At 43.0% G+C, this 22763-nt stretch overlaps 1 protein-coding gene and 1 pseudogene across 1 annotated transcript in view; one reads left to right on the top strand and one right to left on the bottom strand.

Moving 5' to 3' along the window:
- The window catches only part of FHIT (fragile histidine triad), a 1585586-nt gene that overhangs the window by 681621 nt on the left and 881202 nt on the right, over positions 1–22763 (bottom strand).
- LOC114044413 lies at positions 20484–21713 on the top strand (annotated as a pseudogene).

The raw sequence follows: 22763 nt of genomic DNA on the forward strand, positions 1-22763 counted from the left end.
ATTCTAACTGCATTTTTATCTAACCTAGAAGAACACACCACAATATTCCCCTCTTGGTATTACCGATCTGTACATCTTCCCTTGAAGTAACCGGGTCCTCAATCAATGAAAAACCATTTTAAAAGCATTTAGAAAAGATGCTGCCAAAGCATGGTGTGTGTGTTGGGGGCAGGGACATTCAATATTTTTATCCTCTTAGATCCGCAGCTTAAGCTGTATTCAACAAACATCTAATAAGCATATACTATTGTCAAGGCATTGGGAATACAAAGATAAAAATCAAATAATCCCTACTCAAGCATCTTAAGTTACTATTATTCATAATAATAATGGGGCAGCTAGCGGGTGTGGTTGATAGAGCACTGGATTTGGAGTCAGAAGACCTGAACTTAAATCTGGCCTCAGACACTTAATACCTGTGTCGCCCTGGGTAAGTCCCTTCACCTCTATCTTCCTCAGTTTGCTTAACTGTAAAATGGAGATAATAAATAATTATCTAATTCCCAGGGTTATTGAGAGGATCAAATGAGATATTTATAAAACAGTCAGCATAGTGCCTGGCACAAAGTAGGTGCTTAATAAATGTTTACCAATGACTATCTCCATCCAGAGTTCTAGTTCTATGCCCACTGGACATCTATACTTGGATGTCCTATAATACCTCTCCCAATTGACATAAATAAATAGAACTCATTATCTTTAATAACATTGGATAGCCCCTCCCAGATCCCCCACCATTTAATGAGGTCACGTACAGAGCCATCGTTTGGCAGCCCAGATTACAGGGCTTTGTCATGTCCCCTGTCACGTTACCACTTCCTTCCTACTCCTTACATTTTGACTTTTTTACGTGTTGCCTTCCCCACTAGATCATGAGCTCTTTAAGGGTAGGAACTATCTTTTGCCTCTTTTTTTTTAATCCCTAGTGCTTAGCACTGTGCATAGAAAAGCACCTTAATAAATATTTCTTGACTGTTATTTAACATTAAGCCCTGCTGTCTCTAACTTTCCTATTTCTTAGGAGAAAAGTACAATCTTTCCAATCATCCAGATTTGCACCCTCAATCATCCAACATCTTTTTACTCTTCCCTTTACCATAGCTATGGCCAGCTAGGTGGAGCCATAGTACACAGAGCACCAGGCCTGGAATCAGGAAGATCTGAGTTCAAATTCGACCAGCTATGTGACCTTGGGCAAGTCATTTAACCTTGTTTGTCTCAGTTTCCTCATCTGTAAAATGAGCTTGTGAAGGAAATGGCAAACCCTAGATGGGGTTATGAAGAGTTGGACTTAACTAAAACAACTAAATAAGAACAAAACCACCATAGTCAATCAATTTGCAAACTTTCTTTATTCTACCTTTTCAAAACCTCCCTAATCCATCTCCTTCTCTCCACTTATTATTATAATAGTCTCCTAGTTGGTCTCCCTGAATCCAGTCTCTCTCCACATCAACCTTTCTTCTAGCCTAGAGTACTACAACGACCTCCTAGTTGGTTTCCCAGTATCCAAACTCTCTCTCCTTGTCACCTCACCTCAATAATGGCAAAAGCCTCCTGTCTGGTCACCCTGTATGTTCAGCCTCTCCCCTTGTCAATCTCAGCTCCTCACAGCTGCCAAATAAAGGCCATGCTGACCATGTCACTCCCCTGTTCAGGAAGCTTTCGGGGGTTCACTGCCTCTAAGGGAAAAAAAAAATATACACTACTTTGTTGTTTGAAGCACTTTAGATACGACTCCAACTCATCTTTCCAGACTTATTAGTTCATATTACTACCCCTCATTGTCTATGTTTCTGCCAAACCATTCTGCTTGTTCATATATATGACACCTATCCCTTGCTTTCCCATTTCTGCACAGGCTGCCACTGATGCCTGGGATGTTCTCACTTCTTATCTCTACCTTTGGGAATTCCTACGGCTACTTCCTAAACCAGGTTTTTGATGATCTCCTTGGTTGCTGGTCCTTTGTCCCTCCAGCACACCCTGACCCCCATTCCTCTTTATCACTTAGTATATTTGTCTTTTCGTCCCTAGTATAGTACTCAGGGCAGAGTAGTTCCTTAACAAAGGTTGGGGGGTGAAACAATCTCCCCACTAGAGTCTAGGACCTTTATGGTCAAGACAGATTTTGTTTTTGTCTCTGCATCATAACACGAGTAGTTATCTAATGAAGGCTCATCGACCTGAATCCCTTTGGTCAATCAAATGACACCCTAGTAATAATTAAAATACCAAGTATTTATGTAGCATCTACTATGTGCCAGACACTATGCTAAGCAATTTACAAATATTTTCTTATTTGATCTTCACAACAATCCTGGGAGGTAGGTGCTATCATTATCTCCAGTTTTACAATTAAGGAAACTAAGGCAGACAGAGATTAAGTGATTTGCCCAAGGTCATACAGCTAGTAAATGTCTGAGGGTGGATTTGAGGAGGTAAGGTAGGGGGAAGATAGATTCTAAATTGCACAGGGCCTTGAAAATCTGAGTAGAGCACTCAAGAATACCATGATGGACATGCGGTTCATTTGGTGGCAGCAGGCAGCATAGATTAGAAGGGGGATAGAACAATCACAAGGGCATGAGCTTGGGGGGGCCCAGAACAATGGTCCACAGGTATTCTTAGAATACGGCCCAATTAGCTCCATTTGCTTGACATAGAAAATACACCTACAGGCTATGTCACAGCCTGTAACTAACAGCATTCAGCACGAACACACTAAAATAGGATACATTTCAATTAATTAGGTTTCCAGAGGAGTAATGCGATATTAGTCTTTGTCATTAAATCAACATTAGCCTCTGCAGATGTTCCAGATGCTCCAATCCCCCCTATCTCCAGCCTCCCCTCCTTCCCAGCCCTATAATAAAATCATGCATCAGTTGTAAGAAAAAGTAATCTTTAAGTAAAAATAGGAATCTATATTTTAATTGTAAATGTCTAAAGCTTAGGGCCTGGAGATTTCCTTAATGGGTGAATTTGATGTGGCTTGTTATCCCTACATTTGTTTTCACAAGCTTAGCATAAGGGGGGTTTAAAGGTTTAAGTGAAGCCCATAAATTAGATTTTCTTCAAGAAATCATGTCCTTGACATATTTTTTTCATTATCTGAGAAGAATGAAACAGATTTTTTGGTTAATTAGTGCTAAGACATGTATTTTGCATTAGCATTCAGTTTACCAAAATGGCTTTAAAAACTGGGACAGATGGTAGAATTATAATAACTTTTACTTATGATTTGGGTTAAGAATAGAGTGGCAGGAGGTTTCTTCTTTTGCCGAACTTTTCCACAGAGTTAATGTTGATCATATATTTATTATGTTTACCCAGTGAAGGTGTAAACATGTCCATTTTGCCTGAGCTCAGCAGGGATGAGTTTCAGGAGTTGAGAGATGCCTGGGGAAAAGGGAATTACCACAGAACCATTCATTAAGTGCCCATTACGGGCCAAGCACTGGCTTGCATGATGGAGAATGAACGAAACAAGACATACTCCATGAAGAGCTTCCTTGAGGCCCGAGGTGGCTCAGGGGATACAGCAGCTGGTCCTAGAGTCAGGAATCCTGACTTCCTAACTGCTCTTTCTCCCAACTGAAATGTAGGTTCTCAGAGGGCAGGTATTGTCTCCTTTTTTTTTTTTTTTTAATCTTGAGGTACCTGACACATTTGAGGAGCTTAATAAATGCTAGATAACTAGTCTAATAACTAATTGCTTTTTCATTTATTGATTCATTTGTGAAGTTGTTTTTAACCTATGTATAAAATTTTACGTTTATGCTTATTAATATTGTATGCTCCAATCTAGTTTACCATTCTTGCTCACTGAAATCAATAAACATTTATTAAAGACATACTCTGTGCCAGCCCCTATGCTAAATGCTAGAAATATAAATACAAAAAAGAAAGGTAGCCAATCTAGTTTACCATTCTTGCTCACTGAAATCAATAAACATTTATTAAAGACCTACTCTGTGCCAGCCCCTATGCTAAATGCTAGAAATATAAATACAAAAAAGAAAGGTAGGCCCTGCCCTCATGGAGTTTATGGTCTAATGGGGGTCAACACACAAAAGGGAGCTAACACGAGCCATGCTATATGTTAGCTATCTTTCCTAGGTCTGTATCATCTGCAAATCTGACTAATCTGTCTTTTATACCTTTATTCAAGTAATGTCTAAAAATGTTAAATAATAGAGTTTCATGGAAAAAGTCATGATCTCAGTCCTAAGGGGACTTAACCTCTGTCTGCCTTGGTTTCCTCAACTTCAATATAAGGACAATGATATTATCTGCCTCCCAAGGTTGTTGTGAAGATCAAATGAAATATATATACAAATAGAATTATATATTATATAATTATGTGTTTATATAATATGTAATTATTATATTATATAATATATAAATATAATTATTATATATATATAATGCTTAGCATAGGCCCTGCTACATAGTAGGTTCCTTTCTGTTCCCTTTCCTTCCCTAAGGGACAACTGGGTTTGAGATTTAGAGAAGCAACATGGTAGAGTGGATGGTGTACTGGACTTGGAATCAAGAAGACTTGGGTTCAAATCCTGCCTCAGACACTTACTGGTTGTGTGATCCTGGGCAGCTCATTTAACCTCTGTCAGCCTCAGTTTCTCATCTGTAAAATGAAGGGGTGGGACTTGATGACTTCTCAGCTTCCTTCCAGTTCTAAGTCTATCATCCTGTGGATAAATAGACAGGGAGGAAGCATGTGCAGAGTATAGCACAGGAAAAAAAAGGCAAGAAAATATATCAGTACAACACATACATGGAACAAGAGATAACAGACGGCTGGCCTGAGGACTGACTGCTCCAATGCCCACAGAATGTGGAAAGACCTCGAGGAAGGCCTCCAACAGGTTGGGTAAACCATCTATCAAGGAGCCAGGGGAGGACAATGAAATCATGGATCTAGGGAAGGAAGAAGTAATCCACGAGACAAAGAGGAGTCCAGCATGAATGGAGTGGAAGGATGGAATGAAAACAGGAACCGGTATGTTGGGGGAACATACATGGGGCCATCCATACCAGCCATCTTCCTGCCCTGGAGAAACTTCTGCCTTGGAACCTCCAAGCTCTCCTGACTGGTGAAAGGCCCTCCTGGACCAATATGTCAGGAACTACCCCAACCATATTTCACATGACTCACAGCTCTCCAGTCAGCTCCTCCACAGCCTTGCCAGCTACACTGCCCCTGCATGGGCACCCTTTCCTCTCTCCAAATCCCCACTCCCAATTCTGGAATTATGACTATGATCGAGTCAGCTCTATAATTATTCCTGGCTGGGGTTTGTTAATCTAGTCTCCCTGCCTTCACTCACCTGACTTCTACTCCTCCTTCCTGGAACTTCCTGGGCCAAAGTGTCCCTCTCTGGCCACTCCTCCTCTTTATGTTTTGGTCCCCCCCCTCCCCCATTAGAATGTAGTTCCTCAAGACAAGGACCTTCTATGATATTTATATCTGTGACTCCAGAACTTAGCATAATGCCTGGCACATAGTAAATGCTTAATAAAGGTTTTTAAATTTTTCATTAATTCATTCATTCTTGGAAGAACCAACCCTTTCCAATCCATCCTCCCTATAGCTACAAAATTCGTAATAACAAAACACCAATCTGATCATGTCAATTCCCTATTCAGAAACCTTCAATGGGTCTCTGATGCCTCTAGGATAAAATACAAAACCTACAACTTGGCATTGATGTGTGTGTGTGTTTTAATGGACCAAACTGCCTCCCCTTGTGAACATCTGACACATTGTGCATAAATGCACTATAAACACTGACGATACCAGGGGTTCCAATGTACTATAAAGTAATCACACACACACACACACACACACACACACACACACACACACACACACACACTCCTCTGTTTGTTACTTAAAACCTTTCACAGTCTGCCTGTAATCTTTTTTCAGCCTTGTAAATATTATTCCCCTTTGTTCTATGATCCAACCAAAAAGTCCCTCATACCTAGAACATGCTCCCTCCCTATACCTCCAAAAAGCCCTTGTTTCCTTCAAAGCTCAGCTCTAGGGCCAATGGATTCTAGGGCCACCTTTCTTACTCCCTTCACTCATTCATGCCTTCCCCCTCCCCCAATTACATTACACTTCTTTGTATATGCTCATTTACGTGCCTGTTGTCTTCTCCTCAAAAAGAATGCGAGTTCCTTATAGGCTGTTGCTGTTTGTCCTTTGTTTTTGAAGAGGACCAATGACATCATGGGTAAGGTATTGACTGGCACAGGAATTGGATTTAAGTGAGGCAGTGTTTCACAAGGTCCTCAACTTCACTATTTCCTCTGGAGTCACCAAAGTCCAGTGACAAGACAAAAGTCAAGATAACTGGAGATGGTCTGGGATGCCTGCCCAAGATCTAAGCATGCCACAGTGCCTGCTTCAGCCGCCATCATGGCTGTTGGAACCAACTGTTCTCATCTGCCCATTTCACTGAGGGATGTCTTCACATGCCTGAGATAGATACCTCCCTAACTCACTGATGAGTCTGAGGCCTATGTGTTACCCTCAACTTGGTTTAGCTTGTCCGCCAAGATGATTTATCAGGGTATGGCCACTGCACATGCTACGGCTTTTTGAAGCCACAGGTGAGAGCTGAATTCCAGGTAGACACCAAAAGTGGATGAGCAGCCCTGAAAAAGAGTCGGCAAGCTCTCACCCCAGAGGTGCTGGCCCTCCTGAACATCCCGTACACCTCTTACGGGCAAGACCGGGCCTCCTCTTGGATTTGTATCCTCATAGACCAATCAGATGTCTGACAAATAGTAGGTGGTTAATAACTGCTCTTCACTTGCTTCGTATTATTTATGGGTTGGTTATAACAACTTTAGGGCTTGAGAAAAACAACACTTCAGCCAGTAGTTACTCATCCTCTCATATCCCTGCCTTCTTCCTCCCTGAACCTTGCAAAAATGGATGAATGCTTTGGTAAATAGTGATGAAGTATAGGTGTTAATTAGACAGCAATCAAGAAGAACACTGAAATTCAAAGTGTGGAGAAGGAGGGATGATTTTTCATCACCTGGCTCCCTCACCCAAGAACCACGCCTACTGTCATAGATGTGTAAACCCTACCCACCTCTCTGAGGAAATATTCAGATTTTTTTTTTAAATCTGGCTTCAGGGGAACCCCTAACCTCACTCCCATCCAGCAGTCCTGGGTGAGGGCAGAGTGAATATTTTCACACCAACTTCTCTGCCTCTTGTTTCCTCCCCTAAGGCTTTTACCTCTTTAAACATACCAAAGTCAATTAATGTGATTAAACCTTTTGCATAATATAAAGTTTAGGAATTTAAAACTACACTAAGACTTTTGGAAGACCCTGTATTTCAATCTTCTTGAATTAACAAAATGGCATCAGTTCTTTAAAGGATATAGGATAGCGACCGGGCCTGTGGTCTTATGGGTACAGAGAAATGCTAGATAAGGACGTTTCCTTCTACCAAAGAAGGTTAGCACGTTCTCTGCAACTTGGAGAGTTGCCTAGAACACGTAAATAGTAAGTGACTTACCCAAGGTTATGCTGCCAGTACACGTCAAGAGTAGGAGCTGAACTCAGATCCTCCTGGCTCCAAGGCAAACTCTCCATCTGCTCCCTCAAAGTCTCCCAAAGCACTAACAATAAGGATGAAATGGGTTTTTCCATTGCTTACCCAACATCCTTCTTTCCCCCTTCCAAACTGGCATTGGTCCTCTCAGACCACTTCACCTCCTGCGGTATATCTCCATTTCTCAGAATCTTAGAGCTTAGAGATCACCTCATTGAAAGCCCTCAGTGGAGAGCTGAGGAGGCAGCACCTACAACACTATTTGAGAACACTCCTGCCACAACCTTCAAAGTCTCTTGGTCTTGAGCCCTGATGCTCTATCAAATCCAGAAAAGCTATTCCTCTTGTCCCACCTCCCAGGGTCCCTGGATAGATAATAAACAAGTATTTAACACTTGCAATATGCAAGGCACTAGGGATATATTGGCCTTCCAAAAAGTGCCCCTGTCTTCAAGAAGATTACATTCTACTGCAAGGCAACATGTTTTCAAGTATATCTAAAGATATATGTGTGTGCATACATACATATATATTTGTATATATATATACACACATGTACATATATGTATGTTGTTATTGTTCAGTCATTTTTCAGTCATGTCTGACCCTTAGTAACCCTATCCGGGATTTTCTTGGCAAAGATACCAGAAAGATTTGACATTTCCTTCTCTAGCTCATTTTACAGATGAGGAAACTGAGTCAAACAGAAGTCTCTCGCTCAGGGTCCCATAGCTAGTAAATGTCTGAGGCCAGATATGAACTCAAGAAAAGGAGTCTTGCTGACTCTAGGCCTTGCACTCTATCCACTGTACCACCTAGCTGCCCCCATATATATGCATACACTTATTAAATAAATTAAATACACACCAATATATGTACATACACAACCATATGCATATAATACATTTACAAGTATATATATATACATATATATGTATATATTTGTGTGTTTTGTGTGTGTATTTATAAACACATAGACTGGTTGTTCATTAGAAGCACACTGGTGTGAGTTCATGAATTAAAGGCCTTATCATCCACAAGATTATCTCTAATAATAATAGTAGCATTTATTTGTGTATGTGTGCGTATGCTACTTTAAGTTATATATGTCATCTCATTTGATTCTCACAAAACCCTGTTATAAAGGCACACTTATCCCCATTTTACAGAAGAGGAAACCAAGGATAAGGGAAGTAGATGCCTAGGGGCACATAGCTAATAAATGTCTGAGGCAGGATTTGAACTCAGGTCTTCCTGAGTCTTCTTGACTTCAAGTCCAGTGCTCTTGGCAAGCTCTAGCAGCCATCTTCTGAGGGTTCAATCTAGGAGACTAAGGTCAAAATGGGGAATCTCTCAGAGTCATTGCCACAATAAAACAAAGTAATTTATAAGCATGATACAATCTCACTATGGGTTAGGTATTACAGATTTTATTGCTCCCTTTTCCAGATGAAGAAACTGAGATTGAGTGAGGTTCAATGATTTGTCCACGTCCACATAATGCCAGGAGTGGGAGCTGAGCCCAGGTGTTCAGGACTGTACATAGTCTCTGAGCTCCACCTTCCAACATCACCCAGGTAAAGGCAGGCTCTGACCCTCTGTCCTCCTTCCAAAGACCCCTCAGCCTCCATCTGGTGATTTATTTTCCCTCCCTCTAGGCAGCAATTAATGTTGATAGAATAGAGAAAGTCAGGGAGCAGAATAGAAGAAAGATATTATCTAGAATACCTGATTCCAAAGATGCCTGTTTTTCAAAACTTGGAAAAGTCCTTAGGGTTAGCTTCAAATATTTAGATGACACAATGACTATTTTGGAAATGATCAATGAAATTATTTTGAATGCCCCTGCTGTTCACTCCAGGGGAACTAATCAGAATAGACAATCTTCCTTAGACGAGTTTTATAAGACAATGGGCCATCCAAATAATCTTCCAAAAGCCCTGTTAAATCCAAGAAGGCACAGAAAATTCATTCTTCATGTTTCTTAAAACTAGAATATTAGTTATGGGTCAAATTTATGAGAATGGAGTTTTATTTTTATGTGCCATATATCTCTATGTTATAATACACTGGGGGCCCCTATATAATCACCATTTATAGTACATTTATGCCCAACTGAAAGGATATTCATAAAGGAGGCAATTCTAACTACTGAAAAGAACATTTGACTCCTAATAGAAGTCTGATGCCCTAACCTCTCTCCCAAGCTCTAGTCTCCAGCAGCCCACTAGGCATGACCACATGGATAGTCTATCAATACAAAACAATCCAGATCCTTAGACTTCTATCAACCTGAACAGAGATACCTGGGTATCTCTGACAAGTGGCCATCCAGCTTTTGCTTGACCTCTAAAGTTAGTAGCTTATTACCTCCTGGGGCAGCCCGTTCCACTTCTGAACATCTCTAAGCATCCACAGTATCACCGAGTTGTAAATTGGAGAAACACTACCTTGTCCATACTCTGATCTAATGACACTGGCTTGCTTTGCTGTTCCTCACCCAAGATACTCTATCCTAACTGGGGACATGTCAGGGACTATGCCCGCTGCCTGGAACGCTCTGCCTCCTGGCTTAAGTGGCTTCTTTCAAGTCCAAAATCCTAGCCTTTGTAAGGAGCCTTTCCCATCTCCCTTAATGTTTGTGTCATCCCTTTGAGATCATTTCCAATTCTTCCTGCATAAATTTTGTATGTATACAGCTGCTGTCTCCCCCATCACCCTGTAAGTGGCTAGGGAATGTTTTGTTTTTTTTTTTTCCTTTTCTTTGTATCTCAACTGCTTCATACACAGCCTGGTGAATTGCAGATGCTTAATAAATGTCTTTTGACTGTCTCTTATCTCTCAATTTTGCTACATGAACAGTTCACCTCCTTCTGTGGTCACACACATGTCACTGATGATGACTTTTAGATCAGTTCTTGCATAGAAGTCATCATTAGTCATAGAATACAGACTAAGAATGTAATTTCCCCCTACCTCTTAGGTCAGCTTTATTTTTGAATCTTCCAAATTCATAGCGTTTCATGATTGTAATTCACAGAACCTCATGGGGAAAATATTGGTATTGAAAAGATCGGTTTTGGCATAAAGAAGCTTGAGGTCCTTCCAAATACTGCCCCCCTCCTAAACGTGACCCTTCCTCATCGCTTCATCCTATCAAATAAATTCAGTGCCTTATCAGGAAGGCACAAATAAAAAAAAGCTGCTATCAAAACAGAGCCTATTTGATGTCATACAAAAAGACAGGCTGGTTCTTGCTGTAGAACGTGTCCAAGTCTCTAAGCAATGTAATTTGCTAATTGAATTCAATGCCTATGATCAATTAGGATGAAAATTTGTGTATAATAAACATAGACAATTGGACAAAAGTTTACTGAAATATATTTCACCAGATTTTCCTCTCCCTCACTGTTACCCATTACAAGAGGAAAGCAAAGAGTGATCAGAAGAGATGAAAGTTGTTTTTTCTTTGCCCAAGAGAGGAGAGAAAATGTTAAACTTGTTATGTTAGCTCTTGTTTTGAACCTGAAAAAAAAAGACAAATTCAGAGAGATCATTAATCTTTGTGGATCTGGATTTAGCACAATGTTCCCTGTATGAAATGTTTTCAAATAATCCTAATGAGATGGTTTCCTCCGCAGCTTTATTCTCATATCAACTACAGAAGAAAAAGAATGGAGAAGGAAAAGAGACAAATATGTTAGTAGTCACTGGCTTCTCCAAGAGAGGACTGGACAAGGTAGCTCCTTAATTCTGACATCAATCAGTAGGTTTTTGAATTTTGGTTACAGAAATGATACCTTCCTGAGATCCAGAGAGACAATCCTGGACAAACTTATGACAATGGTATTTGGAATTGAAAACAACCTGACTGCTGGGTACTGCTTTAACATAAAGACTGCCTCCCAGTGAATTCAGTATGGGAGTCACTGCAGAGACATGATGGGGGAAAAGCATCAGAATTTGCATGTGGATAAAAAGAAAGGTCCTCAAGTTTTTGTTGTTGGTAGTGGTTGGTTGTTTTTTAAGTGTTTCCAGCTACAGTTCATGAAAATGCAATGATCATGCCTTGAACAAAGTGGATGGACTTCCTACAAGTTACTCCAGCCAGTATATATTGTGGCTTGACCTTGGCCAGTCAAGGTCCAGAATAGACCAGCATTCTTTTACAGGAAACATGATGAACAGAGATGCACCACCAGATGCTTCTGGTCTCTCATTTGCTCCCATTCTGCATGGCTGGTTGAGAAAGGCCAGTTATCAGGCCTTCCAAGGAAGCTTCAAATTTCACTATGTAAATAATGGGGGAGAATTAGCCTCGAGAAGACTTAGAGGAGATTGGAATATCAGAGACTTAAAGCCAGAAAGAATCTCCTAGGTATTTATTCAAACCCCCTTGATTTTATAGTTGAGGCTGGGAGGAATTCAGTAATCTGCCCAAAGTCACACAAGTGGTAAGAATTTGAACCCAGTTCCTTTTAGGAAAGCTATCTCCATCCCACTACCATGACAGTAAACTAGTTTTTGAAGAGTTGACATATAAAGGAAGTATTTGGACTGCTTGACTCCCAAGAGCAGAAATAAGAATGGTGGGCATGAATCACAAGGAGCCAAGTGTAGACTTGATATAAGGAGGGTGGAGGAAACCTAACAATCCGAGCTCTCCAAAAGGGGAATAGGCTACTGTGAGAGGGAATGAGCTCCCCATCACTCAAGGTCTTTATTTCAGGCTGGATGATCAGGTATATTGTCAGAGTGATCCCTCTTCAGTTCCATTTTGACTTCCGAGGCCCCATCAAGGTCTATGATTTTGTGATTGTAGCTTGTTGATTCAAGCCAAAGTTAAAGATGAAACAGTTTAAGAATGATTCAGCTACTAAATATGTTGGAATAACCTTCAACTCATTGCAGATGGACTCCGAGGACAGGGGCTGGCTTGGGTATTTAGCACAGTGGTTGGCACATAATAAGTGCTTAACAAACACGTGTTGGTTGATTCCCCGCTTAACGTGTGCTGGATGTCTATTTGTCAGCTGATGGATGATGGAGAGGTTTCAAAATTGGAAAACGTTCATCTGCCCAATAAAGCCCGCATCTATTTATTTCAAACCATGCACCTTAAAGGTCTCAGAATTATTTGAACTCTCAATCAAGTACAGATTCTTCTACTTAATAGGACTTAATCTTTGGAAAACTGATCAGCAGGTTTCATAACAACAGGTAAATTTGGTGTAAGAGAATTTTTCAATTTTCATGAACAGAGATGGAACAGTTGTTCAGAGGTCATGGATGGGAGAAAACTATGAAAATAGCATTAATGAACATCTATTACAAAGCTAAACATTAGTTTAGAATTAATCAGTCTAGATTTATACCACTATGTGCCCAAAATCAGTAGGAATCAAGATGGGAGATGGGGTACAAAAGAACAAAGATAAAATTCAATATTGATTTACAGGACACCTGATGGGATGACTGATAGGGGCAATTAGATGGGTTCATGACTAAAGCCTTACAAGGCATATGGTGTTTCAGACTCAAAACTAGGGCTGACACAAGGCAACACAGTTAATCAAGAAAAGTTATCCAATGCCCTCATGCTAGAGGTACCTTGTACCTCTTTCTTTGACTTCTATATTAAGTCCTAGAATATAATACCTTTCTAATACACTTTTTCTCTCTAGCCCTCATGCTACCTAGAATAACATCTTACACCAAGCTGGCTCCATAAATATTAATTGAATGAATGTTGACCCTCACAACCAACATATGATTATGAGTCATAAGAAAGATGAACTAGAAGTTTCTGATGTGTAAAGAGAATTATTGTTCAGGAATGGATTGGGCTAGATTCGAATACATTGGTAAGGAGCACTGGATATGTGAGTGTAGACTTGGGAATCAAAACCAGACTCTCTGACCACCTGTGTGCCCTTTGAAGATTCACTTTAATTCTTGGCGAGGGAGGTGAATATTGGACTAGATGACCTTGAGACCCCCTCCCAGCTCTAAATCTCTGAGCACGGGTGATCTCTAAGGTCCTTTTCCAGCTTTCTAACCCAACATGGCAGACTTCACAAGCAGCATCGACTCATAAGATCAAAGAGTTGGATCTGGAAGGAACCCCAGAATTAGTCTAATCCCCTCATTTTATAGGTAAAGAAATGGAGGCCCATGGAAATGACATGACTTGCCCAAGGTAATGTAGATAGTATATATCAGAGTAAATATCTGAGCCCAGGTCCTCTGAGGCCAGAACCAGTGCTTTGTCCACTCAATTCCAATGTCTCCTTCCATTTTCTATCTCCCTCTTCTCTTCACTCCAATTCACTTTCCTTCAGTTCCCTGATTCTGTCTTGGAGAAAAATGACCTGATAAATATATTCAGATGAAGGCATGAATGACTGACACACACATCATGTAACCCTTCACAGCAGTATTTTTCTTGTTAAAAGAACACCTAGTGACTCAAACAAAGTAATGAATTTTTAATCATGAAAGCTCAAACACCAAAGCAAACATGTAAAGTGGCTTTTGTCTGGGGGGGGGGTTGTCTTTGAGAGCAGGGTGGGGTCAGAGGGGCCTTCTTGGTAACCAGCAAACTGTCCCATGTAGGAGGCCAATACAACTTTGCCCATGCCTGAGGTCTGCTGGGCTCAGAACTGATGGCGAGTCTTAAAAGAGAGAGAAGCTCATGTTTCAGTGATAATGCAGTGTGGTATAAACAACTGAAAATTGAGAGAGGAAGCTATCTGGATCACATTCAAATACTTGGGCATGGAAATACATACTAATGAACTTAGCATTCACTGAAGATAGAAAAACTTACAATAATTTAGGCCAAATTGCTTTAACATAAATCATTTTTAACCTCAGCTTTATGAATTGGCATCTCTGATGTAATAAAGCTACAGCAATAAAAATGGCTAATGCCCTTTTAGGAGGGAAGAAAGTGGACAGCCCTTTAGTATATGAAGGCATGCAACGAAACCTATCATTCCAACTTGAACTCAGCAACTGGCACTTGACAGAGATAAACATTCACCTGAAGTCGGCTCCATTTCAAACTGGCCCCATTCAGTTCAGGCAACATTTATTGAATACCAGGCATTTTCCTAAGTGCTGAGGAGGAGGAGAAGATGAAGGACATGGTCCCTGCACTGTGGAAGAGCTCAGACTGGATAGAATCAATGAACGGCCAGAGAAGGAAGCAGAAAGCACAAAGAGTCAGTCCGCTTGGATGGCTTCTTCCAAAACATCTCACACCATACTGGCCTTATTTCCTTTTACAGAGCGACTCAATTTGGTAGATTAGAGAAATACAGCTTACCTAGATTTTAGCAAAGCATTTGATGAATTATTTCCTGCTATTTTTGTGGCAAAGACTGAGAGATGTGGAAGAGACAACAGTACAATTATGGAACTGGCTGATGGTCGTATTCAGAAATTAGTTGTGAATCATTCCACGTCGCCTTGGAAGGAAGCCTTCTGTGGGGTGCCCCAGACCCTTTGGTTGGCACAGTGTAGCTTTACATTTTTGTCAATGACATGGACAAAGGCACCGACAGCATGCTTATTAAATTTGTAAATGACAGGAAGCTACAAGGGATAGTTGTCAAACTAGATGATAGGGTCAGGATCCAAAAAGCTCTTGACAGACTTGAACATTGGGTTGAACTTAATAAGACGAAATGTAAAACGGATAGGTGTAAAGTCTTAATCTCGTGTTTAAGAAATCAACTTTCTAAATAAATGACAGGTGGAGAAGGCACGCCCCTAACCGTGGGTGTTGTCCAAGGCTCTATCCTGGCCCCCTTTTTTTCACTCTCTCCCTCCCTACACTCTCCATTGGTGGCCTGATCAGCTCTATTCAATGTCTAAAGGTGGGCTTTCTCTTTGCCAAAGCCAATCCCTGCACACATGCCTCTCATACCATTGTTTCCCATCTTCTCCAGCAGACTGCGGCCACAGTCACACATACCCCCTTTTCTCTTTTTATCTTCAACCTTTCCCTTCCTACTGGTTTCAGGACTTCAAACACCCCAAGTTTCCTGTATCCTTTTAAAAAAACAAAAAACAAAAAACTTTTCCTAGACCCTAGCATTAGGTCAAGCCATTGTCCTCTACCTCTCTCCTCTCTTTCTCAAACTTCTTGAAAAAGCTGTCTACATCTCCCACTTTCACTTCCTCTTTTCACATTCCCCCTCATCCCTTTGTAGTGGGGCTTCCAATTTCATCAGCTGCAATTGCTCTCTCCAAAATCACCACTGATTTCTTAATTCCCAACTCTGATGGTCTTTCCTTGCTCCTGATCCTTTCCAACCTATCTATAGCATTTGGCATTGTTGACCCCCGTCTCCTCCTGGATATTCTTTCATCTCTGGGTTTTTGTCACACTGTCCTCTCCTGTTTCTCTTCCAGCCTAATGACTACTCCTCAGTATGCTTTGCGGACTCATCATCCGTGCCCTTCAACATAATTGTGGTTGTTCCTCAAAGCTCTGTCCTGGGTCCTCTTCTCATCATTCCATGTCTCTGTCTCCGGTTTTCTGTCTCCGTTTCTCTCATTTCTCTTTTTCTCTTGCTCTTCTCTATTTCTCCTTTCCTTGCCTCATTTCACCCACCTTCCTTCCTTCTTTCCTCCCTCCCTCCCTTCTTCTTCTTCTTCTCCTCTCCTCTCTTCTCTTCTCTCTCTTTCTATCTCTCACACACATACACACACACAGAGGCAGACCTAAACACATATGTCATCAGCTCCCATGAATTTCAATATCACCTCTATAAAAACTGTTCCTAGATCTATATCTCCAGCCCCAGTCTGTCCTGAGCTTTAACTTGTCATAACTGATTCCTCTGTGGACATCTCAAACTAGATGCGCTGGGGATACAGTCAGCGCTTATCTAAAACCTAACATGTCTCAAACACAACTCATTATCTTTTCCTCCAAACCCAGCCATCTTCCCATTTTTCTTTTTTTGCTTTTTTCTGTCAAAATGCACTATTGTACTTCCATTCTCCTAAGTTTGTAACCTTCTCACCCACAAAGTCAATGGTGCTAAATCGTGCCATTTTTATTTCCACAATATCTCTCAGGTGATGCTTTAGCTCTGCTCACAGGGCCACCACCTTAGTTCCAGTCCTTAGAATGTCTCACTGAGCTTACTATATTTGTTGTTGTTCAGTTGTTTCAGTCATGTCTGACTCTTTGTGACCCTATTTGAGGTTTTCTGGGCAAAGATACTGGATTGGTTTGTCATTTCCTTCTCCAGCTCATTTTACAGATGAGGAAATTAAGGTAAACAGGATTGAATGACTTGCCCTGGGTCACATAGCTAAGAAGTGTCTGAGGCCAGATTTGAACTCACAAAGATGAGTCTTCTGGACTCCAGACCCAGCAGTCTATCCACTGCAGAGCCACCTAGCTTGTTATAATATACTCCTAATTGGTCTCACTGCCTTAAGTCTCTTGCCATAACAGTCTCTTCCACAACTTCCAATATGATTTTTCTAAAGTATAGATCTAATCAAATCATACCCTCTCACACTTCTTAACAAGCACCTGTGGCTTCCTATTACCTATAGAATAAAATGTAAACTCCCTTGTTTACTTTATAAGTGCTTTATCACATGAATGAATAGCTAGCAGGTATGTAGAGCTTTAAGGTTTGCAAAGGGCTTAACAAGTGTTAGCTCACTTGATCCTCACAACACTAAGAGGTAGGTGTTATTATAATCCCTATTTTACAGATGAGGAAACAGGCCATAATCTACTATGAATAAAAACAGCCTTTATATTTAATAAGATTAATTAAATCTTATTTATTAAATTTAAGTTAATAATATTTAATTAATATCATTTATATTTAAACTAGCTGTCTCCCATGCCTGGCATGAACTCCTCCTTGCCTCTACCTAATGAAATATTATTGGAACGATAGTATTTATATTCATTTAATAATATTAATCTCATTATTATTGTTGAATTTAAGTTAATAATACATAATTAATAATATCATTTATATTTAAATTGTCTTCTCTGCCTGGCAGGAACTCCTTCCTCACCTCCACCTAATGGAATATTATTGGAATAATTATTAATAATAATAGCATTGTAGCTCTTTAAGATTTGTAAATCACTGCTTTACAAATGCTATTTGTAAATGTCAACCCTGTAAAGTAGACGCTACTATCCATCCCCATAGATGAGGAAACTGAGGCACAAAAGGGTTAAATGAATTTGCAAAGGCTATACATTTAGTAAGTGTCTAAGGCAGAATTTGAACCCAGGTCTTCTGGACTCCAAGTCCTTTGTCCTATTCACTGTCATAGTGCCCTCCATGTCCTATTCACTGTTATAGTGCCCTGCATCCCAAATGACCTTGTAATTGCCTACTTTTTTCTTTTTTCTTATATTTATATTCCATGTGCTTGTTGTCTTCATAATTAGGATGTAAGCTCTTTGAGAGTAAGAATTGTTTCATTTTTTTTAATCCCAATGCCTAGCACATAGTAGGAACTAGTGAAATGTTAGTTTATCAGTTGGTTAGTTACTCAATTGGTTGATTATTAGAGAGCAGTTCTAATAAAAGATATGAGTTTTAATGGACTACTTGAAAGTAATTGGATCTATCAGTTTGATAAGATAACGAAAAGAGCTCGTTCATTCTTGGGCTGCATTAAGGCAGAGCTTTCAAAAAAGTTGGTGACAGCGCCAGGCTAATACCCATACTCAGCCCTGGTCAGATCGTATCTGGAGTTTCGCTTTCACTTCCCGGGACCTAATTTTAGGAAAAACAAGTATGAGCGTCCAGATGAAAGCAATCACAACCGTGAGTCTTACTCTTATGAAGCCTGGTTGAAACGAGTTGGGGAGGAGAGAAGACAGAGTGGGGGAGGGGTCGATGAGAACAATCCTTAAGTATTGGAAGTTCTTTCTCTGCAAGAAAACCAGTTGGGTTCGACCCCAGAGGGCAGAAAACTGGAAGGGCAGTGGTGAGATACAAAGAGGTAATTTTAGCCTCTTTGTTAGGAAAATCTTCCTAATAATTAGGGATGTGCATAAACAGAATGGGTCTCCTAAGAAGGTAATGTATTCCCTCTCCCCAAGATGGACTATTTATGGGATGTTTAGTTGGAAATGATCTCTCAGGAATGGGGTGGACGGCAGGACTGCTGAGACACAGTCCAGCTCTGAAATTCTGGGGTTCTTGTGAAGGCTTACAGCCCAGAACGTTTGTATTAGGTGCTGGAAAATTTTGCTTGTTGCTATTGAGTCATTTCAGTTGTTCCCGACTCTTCGTGGGGTTTTCTTGGCAGAGATACTGGAGCGGTTTGACATTTTACAGATGGGAAAACAGAGGCACACAGGGTGAAGTGACTTGCCCAGGGTCACACAGCTAGGAAGTGTGGGAGACCGTTGTTTTTTTTTTTTTTTTTTTGTCTTCCTGATTCCAAACCCAGTGCTCTATCCACTGAGCCCCCTAGCTGCCCTTGGTGGAGATACAGAGGGCTAATTAAGCATTTAACTGCATTCCACAAGTGAAAATTCATCACAATGCAAGGCTCTGAGGTTCACAGGAGAGAGGGATCACTTTTGGTGGAGAATCAGAGAAATCTTCCTAAATGACCGGAAGGGAAGATGTCAGCTGAGAATGAGAATGATACATAGTATTCATTAAGGTAACTCACATTTATAGGACGCGTCATGACTTGCAAAGTGTTTTCTTCTTAACTTTGCCGGGAGGCAATGAATGCAAGAATGATCACCCACCCATTTAACAGTGAAGGAAACTGAGGCCTAGAGACTAGGTAAGAATCTGAAAGAGCATTCGAACCCAAGTTTCCTGACTTTTTAAACAACGAAGGCCGATCTCCCTCCCACTCGCAGTCTAATCTGTCCTCAAGAGACTGGGGCTGTTTAGTTTTTAGCCATGCCCTCCAAGAAATGCCTTCCCATTTTAAGACATTTGTCTGGAAGCATCGTTGATCCCAAGAGCCTACCACAGTGTTTGGTGGAAGAAAAAGAAAATTGGATTTGAGGTAGAGAGAAAAAAAAAAACTTAGGGACAAGTCCCAGGCGTATCATTTAGAGAGGCAGCTGTGACCCAGGAGAACGCCCATCTTAGAGCCAAGGAATCTTACTAGCAGTGCGACCCGACATAAGCCGCTTTGTTCCAGGCCTCATTTGACCCATCTGTAAAATGGGGACAATACCATGGTATCGCCTAGAGATGCTGTTGGTGCATATTTAGTGTTCTGCAAACCTTTTTGAACTTTTAAGCACCGGATAGTATCAGAACCCCTGCGGTTATTTACTAGTGATACGGCAAGGGTAAATGATCTTATTTGCTGAATGAGGGTGTGGCCTGCGCTTCTGGGGTCGCTCCCGTTTTGGGTCTGCGCTTGCACGCCTGGCTTCAGAAACTGCGGGAAATCCATACTGCTCTTGCATGCTTTGCAAAAAGCAACTTTTAAGCGGGAGTCTGAGCTGCCCTTGGCAGCAAGTGGCGGGGGAAAGAGGCTGAGCTGCGCAGGCGCAGCAGAGATTCTGTCCGTTAGGTAGAGCCCCAGGTTGTGCCCTCGGGAGCAAGGAATAGTGGGCGGGAGCTTTCTCTGCGCCTGCGGGGTAGCTGCAACCCCTGGGGGCATCCTGTACCGCGCCTGCGCCGCAGCTACGCCCACTGGGCGGTAAGCAGCGCGCTTGCGCAAAAGCCGACGCCGCCGTTAGGCACAGCCCGCTCTGAGCCTGCGCGGCCACTCCAGCCTAGGACAGCGACGAGGTAGCAGCAGGTCGGGTTGTGCTCCGCGGCGGGTCCGAGCCCCGCGTATCCAGGCCTCGCTCCCGGCCGCTACCCCGCTGCGAGCCCGTGGCAGCCGCGCCATGGCTCCGAAGCAGGCCCCTAAGCCCGAGTTCCAGGAGGGCGAGCGCGTGCTGTGCTTCCACGGGCCGCTGCTGTACGAGGCCAAGTGCCTCAAGGTGGCCAGGGAGGACAAGCAGGTGCGCTACCTGATCCACTACAGCGGCTGGAACAAGAATTGGGACGAGTGGGTGCCCGAGAGCCGCGTGCTCAAGTACTCGGAGGCCAACCTGCAGAAGCAGTGCGAGCTGCAGCGGGCCAACCAGGAGCACCAGGCCGAGGGCCGGGCGCGGGCGGTGGGCCCGGGCCGCAGGGGCGGCGGCCCGTCCTCGCTGCTGCAGCAGCAGAAGCACGTGGAGACGCTCTTCCAGAATATTCGCATCACGCCGCCCCCCTCGGCCGGGGCCGGGGCGGCCGGGTCCGGGGCCGCCGCCGCCGCCGCCTCCTCCTCCTCCTCCGCGGCTGCAGGCGTCGGGGCCGCCTCGGCCTCCGGCCCCGGCCCGGCCACGGGCGCGGCGGCAGCAGCAGCAGCAGCAGCCGCCCCCGCCCCCGCACCGCCCCCCGCGGCGGGCCCGGGCCCCGGCCGCAAGCCCCGCAAAAGCAAGCAGAAGATGGGTGGGGGCGACGGCGGCGGGGCCGGCCCCAGCACGAGCGCGGCCCGAGGCTCCCCGCAGCCCCCGCAGCGGCGCCGCACCCGCGGGGACCAGGCCTCCAAGAGCCAGGCGCCGGCCCCCGCGCGCGCCGAGCCCCAAGTGCAGATCCCCGCCGAGCTGAAGCCGCTGCTGGTGCGCGACTGGGAGCTGGTGAGCAAGGAGGGCCGGCTGTTCGCGCTGCCCGCCGCCCGCAACGTGGACGCCATCCTGGCCGACTACGTGGCCTACAAGAAGGCGCAGGGCCGTCGCGACAGCTTGGAGTACGCGGCCGACGAGCTGGTGGGCGGCATCCGCTGCTACTTCAACGTGCTGCTGCCCGCGCAGCTGCTGTACGAGGCCGAGCGGCCGCAGCACGACCGGGTGCTGGCCGCGCACCCCGGCGTGCCCATGTCGCAGCTCTACGGCGCCCCGCACCTGCTGCGCCTCTTCGTGCGCATCGGGGCCATGCTGGCCTACGCGGCCTTCGACGACAAGAGCCTGGCGCTGCTCTTCAGCTCCCTGCACGACTTCCTGCACTACCTGGCCCGGGAGCCCGCCGCCTTCCTGGACGAGGCCGAGTACAAGGAGGCGGCCGCGGGGCCGAGCCAGAGCGCGGCCTGAGCGCGGATGGGCCGCTGCCGCTGCCGCTGCCCCTGCCCCTGCCCGGACGGCGTCCGTGGCCGGCGGGGTGGGGGGGGTGCCGGGATGCTGCTGCGGTGCCGGCGGTCCCGCCGCTTCCTGTCATCCGGGTTAACTTGCAGAGATGAAGCGCAACGATTCCAAGTTTAAAGGTTCACCCCCGGGGTTCCAGTTGAGGACTTTTTTTTTTTTTCTCAGTTTTCTTTTTTGATGCTTGAGGTCGACGTTATGTGAACTCTAAATGTGAAATGTGACTTATGCGTAGGCATTTCTCTTTGCCTAGATTGGGAAAAAATCGGTAGTCTAATTTTTTTTGATGGGTTTTGTATTCTAATGAATATTCCAACTTTGAGAAATGCCATTATTGTATATGTGTGGTTTTCTGGGGGAAGTGGTATTACAGTAGCTACTTTGCAAGGCTTTTTTTTTATTTTAAAATGTGCAAGTCTTTTTATTTTTTGGAATTAAATACAAGAAGTTTGGATTAGAGTATCCCTGACCTCTCTTCCGTTTCTGACATTGAGTTACCTTTTTTTTTTTTTTTCCTGTTTTTCTGTTATTCACCAGTATTCAGCCAGGAACCAGGTACCAATACTGATGTATAGTGATTTACAAATTTGTCGTTTTTCCCAGAACTGGCATATTTATTTTCAGCCTTCATATACCTGCTTAATTGTGCATTTTGCATATCCAACCTAGTTATTAGGAATTCATTGTTATTGCTAATGGGGATGTGGTTAACTTAGAAATCACTTTTTTTTGTGCATTATGTTATTTCTTTATAAATATAGTAGTTTGCTTTTAATTCATGTCAAGAAAAGCTTGTTGCTGGACTCAAGATTTTTCTGGTTATAGATGCATAGTTTAACTTGTTATCTTCAGTTCCAGAATACGACTGTATTTGTGTGATACAGGAATAACGCATATATCCGTGAAGGACATTTTTATGTTTTATGTTCAATATTCTAATTTACTGCTTTCATGAAAAAAATGACCACTCAGCCACAAACCAAGAGGTACCGTTTGTACTTT

The sequence above is a fragment of the Vombatus ursinus genome, unplaced genomic scaffold (genome assembly GCF_900497805.2).
Source record: "Vombatus ursinus unplaced genomic scaffold, bare-nosed wombat genome assembly UNPS02014773.1, whole genome shotgun sequence".
Lineage (NCBI taxonomy): Eukaryota > Metazoa > Chordata > Mammalia > Diprotodontia > Vombatidae > Vombatus > Vombatus ursinus.